Here is an 8,932-nt window from a genome sequence, read left to right as displayed (position 1 = left end):
GATACACCTGTAGTACTCTTTTTGGAATTTTATTGTGTAGGGAAACGAGGTCATGTTGTCTGGTAGTTTGACTTTTGCATAACGCGTGCCGTCCGCTATTGTCGTACCTGGATAGTATCTTCTGTTGATCGGTGATAAAAGTTCAACTCTCATAGATCTTAATGTCATCTCAATCTCATTGTCATCAATATAAGCAGGCAGGTGCATGAAACTAACCACAATCGAGCTAGGTACTACTTCATGACATTCGAAAGTGTTGTTGCCTATTTTTATCCCTTCTAAGAGGTACTGTAGGGGGGCTTTCCCATCTAATGTTATTTAGTACAAATTCCCTGATTTTGGTACACATGCCAGTAGACTACCAACGCCACAGTTGTCATGGATGAATTTGATAATTTCCTCAGGTTTAACAGAAGAACTATCTTTAACATTCACAAATAGAGTATTTTCTCGACAATATTTTCTGTCAGCAAACAAATTCTTGTATCCATTAAAATGGCGACCGCCTGACGTGGCAGCCATCCACACTCGTATTCGTATTACTATTCACACTGTCTTATTTCAGCACAATATACACAAAACAAGCAAAATAAACAAAAGTATATACATTGAGTCTTCCTATGGAAGACACAGTCAATTGGTTCACTATACACAGTAAACACAATCAGTTGTATTCGAACAGTCAAAATACACCGTGCTCACCTTGCCATTAGCAAACCGGAAGTCTCTGATGATAGGCGTTAACCTCTGCGCCATTGAGACTTTGCAACTACGTAGATATTTTTGGTATTCTGTGTGTCTGATTATTATTGTAAAATTAATTATAACTGACTTTTAAGAGTATTATATTTTATTAATTTTGGGTAAAAGTATCTCTTGTTGAGTTAAAATAATTTCGTGTAATATTTTTCACACTTATGAAGACGGTCAGTGATTGGTCAGTGTGTGCAATAATAGAACCTGCTATTGGCGGTATTTTTGCACGAGATACAGAACAACGAAGACGTGTCTGATGTTGTGTAAGTTTTTGGTGATATATTTGTCATTTTCAAGTACACAATAATTTGTCGGTGAATATTTTGAGTGCATAGATTCACTATATCGTGTGTAAGGTATTATAGGAGATTCTTTGCTAAACAATGCTGTTAGGAAGCGGAATTCGATGTTTAGCATTTTCTTTAATCAGACATATAGAATTGAGAACTAGGTTATAGCTTAATGTTTTCTATTTATACTTAATGGGAGAATATAATTGAGTTTTACATACATGTACTTCGGTGACACAACGGTGTTCGAGTTATATGTGTGTTTCAGTATATTTACAGTGTTTATTTTATTAATAGGTCTACATGTAGGTGATCAGTGTATTACGTTGACCTTGACCTGTCGTGGTGGCCATTTTTTTGGGCCGGATATTGCATGCCTTGTTTAGGTTTGTGAACTTTGCGTATTCGCAACCTTTTTCTAATTTGCAATTGCTTTTTGTTCATGTTGCTAATTATGCATGTTTATAATACATGTACTACATACGAATCCTTGCATAGGAAATATGTTTGTATATATGATTGAGGTCAAGCAAATCTTATAGTAATTTGGCCAGGCTACAGAGACCCGCATTGTACGTCCCCGTTCAAGCCTGCTGAGAGTTGTCATACATGCAGGGCTTCTGCTGTTGCCGTTCGACACATGTACGATAGAGAAGAAACGTCAATTTTCCTCCCATGGGGTACCCCAAGACAGGATGGAATGAGATCTTCACTTTTGCAAGCCCGGATGCCCCACTGGATAGCAGCACGTCTTGTTGACGAAGGGGTACAAAGACATGAAATCCACATAGTGGTTTTCGTGTCCCTCATTGCATGTTTGTATAGAATTCAGCCGTTGGTGCATCTACTTATCAGGCTGTCGCGAATGTCCAATTAGTCCAACAGATCGAGTCCTTTAACGAACTTTCATTCCCTGCTCGTGTAGCCGCCGTTCTTTGTGATGCATCAGCGCCATCAATTCCGACGCCGTCTGACTGAAGTTGGGGATCAGCATGGACTCCGGATTCTTGCAGCAGATGGGACAGCCATGATACCAACAGCCTTGGAACTCGTAAGCCAGGGTTCTGGAGATCTGGCGGTACGTATGCATCGACTGAATACCGCATGCCCGGTACGCGATATTCGCCGCGACCTTTGAGGGCGTTTTGGATGTCCAAGTCTCGTCCCTCAACTCCCGCGCAGTGTCGGAGCCACTCGAGCTACGAGAAGGATTTCTTGCTATAGTTCACACGAGAATGGTAGCCTTTGGGCAGAGATCGAGTGATGGGAGAGGAGGCAAACTCCTTTTGCAAGACTTTGAGACGCAAGTCTTCTCGGGGAATCCAGAATCTGCAATGCATCATGGTCGCCCGGCCAGCCGTGTGTCACTGGGGAAGCCATCGTTCCTCATTGTCTTCTTTGACGAGAATCTTTCCGTCCTCCGGCAGGAACTTGGTCTTGAACACGTCAATGTACAGCGATGCGATGGTACAGGACTGGAAGGCATCTACCCTCTGACCACCATCTCCGGACATGGCATCCCACAGAAGGTTCTTCAAGCAGGCACGCTGAAGAATGTCCATGTCGCTGCAACAGTATTCGAGCATCTCTTTGCAAAAATCGAAGATGGCACCGCTGGCAACTTGGGCATCATACCAGTGATTAAACTCCCTTCTACCTTCCACCGACATGGCATATAGACCGTAAGTGTCGCTGGGTGGACAAGGTCCCACGTACTTCGAGTTGACCCGACTGGCGAAGAAGTGTGGAAAGTACCCCTTCTTCATGGAGTCCAACTGAAAGGCTTTAGGGAGTTTGGCCAAGGCCATTGGCAAGAAATTGAAAGAGTCCAAGACTCTGATGTTCAGTTGACTGACGTTGAACATCTGAATCTTGCTGCCTCGATAGATGATGAAGGACAGACTGATGGTCTGCGAGATCAGGTACTGTAAGAGGAAGGGCCCGTCATAGGAAAGGTTTTGAAAGAAGACCATGAACCCCTTGTGTATTTCGTTGAACATCCAGACTCCCAGATTGTACAGGTTTTCGAAGATGCACTCGTGCCCTCCGCACGTGCCGGGACAAGCAGGAGAGCCATATTTCTTGGTCTTCTTGTTGATCTTGGAGCATGTCTCGCATCGACCTCCGCAATTAGAACACCGGCTGTTGTGAGCCAGATCCTCCATCTCACATTGGGAACAGGCGGTCTGACACACGGCGGGAAGGAACGATTGTCTGGCTTCCCTGCAGTGCGATTTCCGACAATGTCGGCAGAGACACAACAGTCCCGACAGGACTGGTCTGCACATCGGGGACAGTCGGCATACACCAAAGGCGCGTATCCGAATTCGCACTTTACGAGCATGTCTTGCTGCAAAGATTCGATGTCACCAAAAATGTATCTCCATTGCTCTCTCAACGAGGCTGTATGCGCTCTGGCGAAGCACTGGTGTTCCGGTTCCACATATCAATGGCAGGCCTTGCATGTGAAATACCCGCATCGATGGTCTTCCCGCTTGCGCTCCAACACGTGAAACGTCTGGAGACATATGGGACACTTGTACATCACCTGACACGGAACGAAGCCTTTTTCGGTGACGGATTTGTGTCTCCGGTAACACGTTGGGGAGCGACAGGTCCGATGGCAGTCGGAACAGATTAGGACCTCTGCCTTCCTGCAGTCGTATGACAGACAGACATTACAGTATTTGTCGCAGTGGTGTTTGTAGGGTTTTTTGAAAGAGACAAGGCAATGCTGACAGACAATAGAATGGGCAAAGAACCCTGTGATCTTTGAGATGGTGTAAAAGTGTTCGATGCCGCCCGTGTCATTATGATACAGGAAGACCTTTGTTTGTTCCTGGTCATGGTGGGAACTGACGTACGAAAACGTGTCCCCCTGGCACACACTGACCACATAGATATTGACATTCAGTAGATCCTCCAAACAAGGGATGAAGGCATACATCAAAGGTTTGGTGGTGACGATGCCCAAGATCTGACAGACTTGTTTTGTCAAAGTGTTTTGAGTCCCCTTATGGTTGTGGCGCAAATCATTGCAATACCAAATGGGACACGCAACGAAATGGACAAGAATTTCCCCGTTGGTGTGAGTCGAATGCAGTGCCTGGATTTTCCAAAACTCATCCAGATGGATCCTACAGGCACTGGCCAAGGCGACAAGAGTGGCTCGTACGAGACATCTTTTTTCGCAATTTCGAATCATGACGATCAATCACTTGTTGGTGATCTTGGCCAAAGTGGACATTTTGGCTCCTCGTCCACCCCGCAGATATTTGATGGTCCCGATGTCAATCCAGCAGGAGGAATCGAAAGCGACGTCCTCATTGCTGTTGAGGACGTTTGTGAGGCTGTCCAACATCACATCACGTTCATGTTTTCCATCAGGTGGAAGGGAACAAAAACCGGTAGGTGCAATCTGTCGTTATGGATGGCCACCCGGATGATATCTCCGGGTGAAAGTTCTCTCTTGATGTGGTCCAGCATTCTCTGGAAGGCCTCTCTCAACAGATCGAGGACCTCTTTCATCTTTTTGTGTTGACGAAAGAGACGATCTTTGAAGGTCAACTCGTAAGTGACCTGTCTGACTCCCATATTTTTGAGAGCCTTCTCGTGGACGAGCCAGATGTCGAAATCGTCCTTTCCGCCCCCGACCTGTATGAGATCCGCTGATGACAACTCGGAAATATCAAACTGGTGGATGTCCATGTCTTCCAGGAGAGACTTGTCGCCGTGAAACGAAGACTCGGTGATGCCTTCAAAGTCACACCCCTGGATTGCAGCTAGCAAGTCATTCCCAGGTGCAGGAGTTACCTTGGTCCACTCCATGTCTTCCAATTCCCAAAACAGACCTTGTTTTTTTTTAGGTAAAAATGGATCACGATTTTCGGTGTGTGTGTTTTCTAATTGAATTGTGTGGTAGACATGGATCACCACACGACCGAAAATGTTTCATTGTATCCAATTCTGCTCGAAATGGATCGCCGTAGAATGATTAATGTACAAATCGTGTCTCCGTAGATTGACTGAAAACAATGTATCATTTTATATCGAAACGGGTTACCGTAAACAACATCCGTGTCCCTTAATCGAATTTTAAACGTAACAGGTCTCCGTACCTTTGAATTAGGTTATCTATGTAAATAACGAACTAACGAAGTATAGCAGTCAATTTAGGTAGGATGTTTATTTTAATGCTGTATGATATGTATTCCAACCCTTATTCATATATCAGTCAGGCTTGGTAATACATTGTGTCATTATTAAAGTAGAATATATCTTATTTATTTTTTATTTGCTTGAACAGATAAGCTTAGTAACACATGGGACGGATTTGAAATGCCAAGAAACCTCAGGCGACCTCTCTCGATGTTTCTGTTGGCAAAACGAGAGTTTTCTAAATCACAACAAATAGATATAGTCGACATGAAAGGAATTTAATTGCAGTGTGAGGACCGATAAATTATTTGAATGTCCCAGATTGTGACCCTGGGCTATTATACTGTGTGATTAACTTTAACAGAGTATCTCTAATCAACATTGACTTCATTGGCTTTTTTTTTTTTTTTGGGTTGCTTTTTTTGTTTGTTTGGTGTGTTTTTTGTTATGAAATAGTTTTGATTTCTATAATTCCAAAACGTGTCTGAATTTCTTATCTAGCGTAAATAATGTTACCTTTCTTATTCAGTTATTTTCCTGTCCTTAATTCTTTGATTTCTTTCCTGTGTTGGACTATTTCCACATTTATTTTGTTTTGATAAAGCACGTGTATATTGACAGGAAGTGGTCCTCCATTTTGACAGTTCTCTCGATGTTTTTATAAAACAAGGTTTCTGATTGGTCAAAAGTCTCAGTTTTGTTTCAGATCGTTGGGTGGGGTATTGTAAAGTCGGGTTTGATTGGTTAGAGGGGATATAAAAACGTGAACGCGGCTCGTTCAAGTTACTTTGGGTTGTGGTTCGACCACTTCTCTCTTTCCCTACTGATATATTACCGAGGCATTGTGCGAGCTTTTGCTGCACGATTTTCTCGCCTAAATTCTCTTACTGTCCCGTTTTGGCAATGAATTAAATTTTTTCTAATTTATTTTGTTAAATACGATTCTCTCTACATAGGACTTATATATGTGAAAGATAGTGTAGGATATTTTGGAAGTTATTTTCATGGTTCTGATTCACTTTGAAAAGTATGGAGGTCCATTACTGTACTTTATTGATATATTTTGTTTTTCTTGGATCTACTCCTTCCGTTATACTCAGGTTATTTTTCAATATTTTTCTAAGTTCACAGTTGTTATTCCTATATTACATTAACTTTTAATCTATTAATAAATTGTAAACTCTTACACTGGTGTTTTAATTCAAGAATCCTGGTCTCATAAAGGACATAGTTCAAGAATACATGAACCTGGGTTGACAAATATCTTGAACCAATAAAAGTATTAATACTATGTTAATTGTATATGCAGTGTGATCTGCTTGTATTAGATTCATTGGCCGATGAATATATTTGGAATTGAATTGAATTACATTCTAAAACAAATGACAATTAAGGTATTCCCATGTATAATGAAAGGATAACGAACAATTTTGAAGGATTTAGATCAACATAAATGTTTATTGTTAAATAATGATGAGAGTGAAGCAGATGAAATTCACATGACTGGTAAATGATTAGAAGCTGACCTTTTTGCACTTAAGACTTTTTGGAAGAGTTGTCTGCCCTTTGTAAAAAATAAATAAATCTAATTTTCTAAAAATGTTTGTGGTCAATGATTAATTTTATTTCATATTTTCATTAAGAGAAAGTGTATGTAACTTTCTACCAAGAGATTTGTATGAAAATATAATTTCTTTTTAAAATATTGTACTAAAACATGCTTTTCCTATATACTGCAATGTTAAATTCTAGGTGAAATAAATCAAACAGTAAACATAATTTTGAAAATTCCTATGGTGGATTATTTTTATTTGATGAATCCTTCAAAATGATACCATCATTACAAAAATTCCACTATCCATTTATTAGATATGAAATATGGTCATTATACATTGAATACCTTAAGTTTGTGATGGCCCTGCAGAATTCTATATAGGTAGGGAGCACTGTGGGTATACAAACAGACTGGTTCCGGTTACAATTTTGGTGCCGTGACCAGAAGCTGTCAGGTGAAAATTCCTTCTAGGGGATTGAGATCCTGGGTTGATGTCTTCAGGTGTGAAGACATTTAAGAAGGACGGAGTGTAACGGTCAGTCGGGTTTAATCGCCGGTGGCCAGATAGATCAGTTGGTAGAGCACCTGACTAGAGAATTCAGGGGACCCGGGTTCGAATCCTGGTCTGGTCCGTTGCATTTTCTTTCTTCCTGTTACAGTTACATGCTCGGATCCTTTGTTATTAATCTACACTAGCCATTTATTAATTTTCGAAAGGATGTGTTTAGACACGTGTCAAAAATTGATTAAGGCCTCCCGAACGTCCTTGGGTTTTTCCAGACGGATTTTCCATGCCCCGCAATGACGTCATTGGAATTTCCGATCGTCCTCTGTGATTATCTCGGGTTTTTCCATTGACGTCATTGGGTTTTCCGTTCTACCTCATCCTACCATGTCATTGGTCCATTCTCCGTTAAGCAGGTCAGGGTCAAAATATTTTTTGATTTGTTACTATTTTTAGAAATTCTATTTTTTAGAATGATTAATTACCCACCCCACCCCCACCCCCTTATACACCCGCCTATACTACTACTAACAACAACAACACCCCACAACAACAGACATAGATTTTAATGTCCCTATAATAGCTTTCCATACAAAGCAAGACAACGTACTGACATGGTCCTTTAGTTCAACAATCAATTGTGCCCAGGGCTTATCTGCTAAATTGAAGCAGGGGTAGGCTAATGATTTCAAATCATTGATATTACTGTACAAAAAACTAAGCAAAATAGACATGAATCTTTTTCTCCTTGTAAACTTTTATACATTTATTTCATATGATGATCATCTTTAAAACACACACACACACACACACACACACACACACACACACACACACACACACACAGGCTTCAGACATCTATTTGCATTATGTCTGCATGCAGAGAATTATTGCGCTCGCCAACAAAAACGGTTTGAACAAGATACGTTATATTCATTAAAACTACAATATATTGCAAAAATCCTCGTCAGAGATCTCTGTTTTGTGATCACGGGGCTTTTTGTTGTTCTCGTCTTTTCGATCACTCTTTTTACGACCACGAGAATGTTTTTTGCGGTGACCGCCTTTTATTTTTGTCGTCCCTTTTACCACTCCTCTTTTTCCTATCACGGGAAGGACGAGTTTTATGTCTTTTTGAAGGTTTTTCTTCGCTTGTCCCAGCAACATTATCAAGAGAACTGAAAGAGTTTTGTGCATTCGCTTTACCTGGATCTACCGCTTTCCTGCCTATATTCCTTTTTCTTTTTTCGCCTTTCCGACCACGAGAATGACCAATGTTGAGTCTTTCTGGTGAAAAATTTTGCTTGCTCGTTACAGGAACATTTTGGACAGCTTGCGGTTCAAAAAAGGAGTTTTGTGTATCAATTGAATTAATGAGAGCAATAATTGATTTAATGCGCGCATTAATTCAATTATTGCTCTCTTCAATTCAATTGATGAGAGCATCACTTGAATTAATGAGAGCAATAATAGATTTGATGCGCGCATTAATTCAATTATTGCTCTCTTCAATTCAATTGATGAGAGCATTAATTTCGTAGAAATATTGCTCGCAATAATTGATTTAGAGCTCGGTATAAATAATTTGATGATCTCTTTAATTCAATTGAAGATATCTTTAATTATTTACAATGCTTTTGTATAAGGAATTAATGCGCGCATCAATTC

General features: G+C 40.6%; 1 pseudogene; it reads right to left on the bottom strand.

Moving 5' to 3' along the window:
* Positions 1-2,964: 2,964 nt before the first annotated feature.
* Positions 2,965-7,610, bottom strand: LOC125680308 (uncharacterized; annotated as a pseudogene).
* Positions 7,611-8,932: the final 1,322 nt, after the last annotated feature.

This window comes from Ostrea edulis, chromosome 1, assembly GCF_947568905.1.
Source record: "Ostrea edulis chromosome 1, xbOstEdul1.1, whole genome shotgun sequence".
Classification (NCBI taxonomy): Eukaryota; Metazoa; Mollusca; class Bivalvia; order Ostreida; family Ostreidae; genus Ostrea; species Ostrea edulis.
Note: the sequence above shows the minus strand (reverse complement) of the source record. Positions and strands in the feature narration are given on the sequence as shown.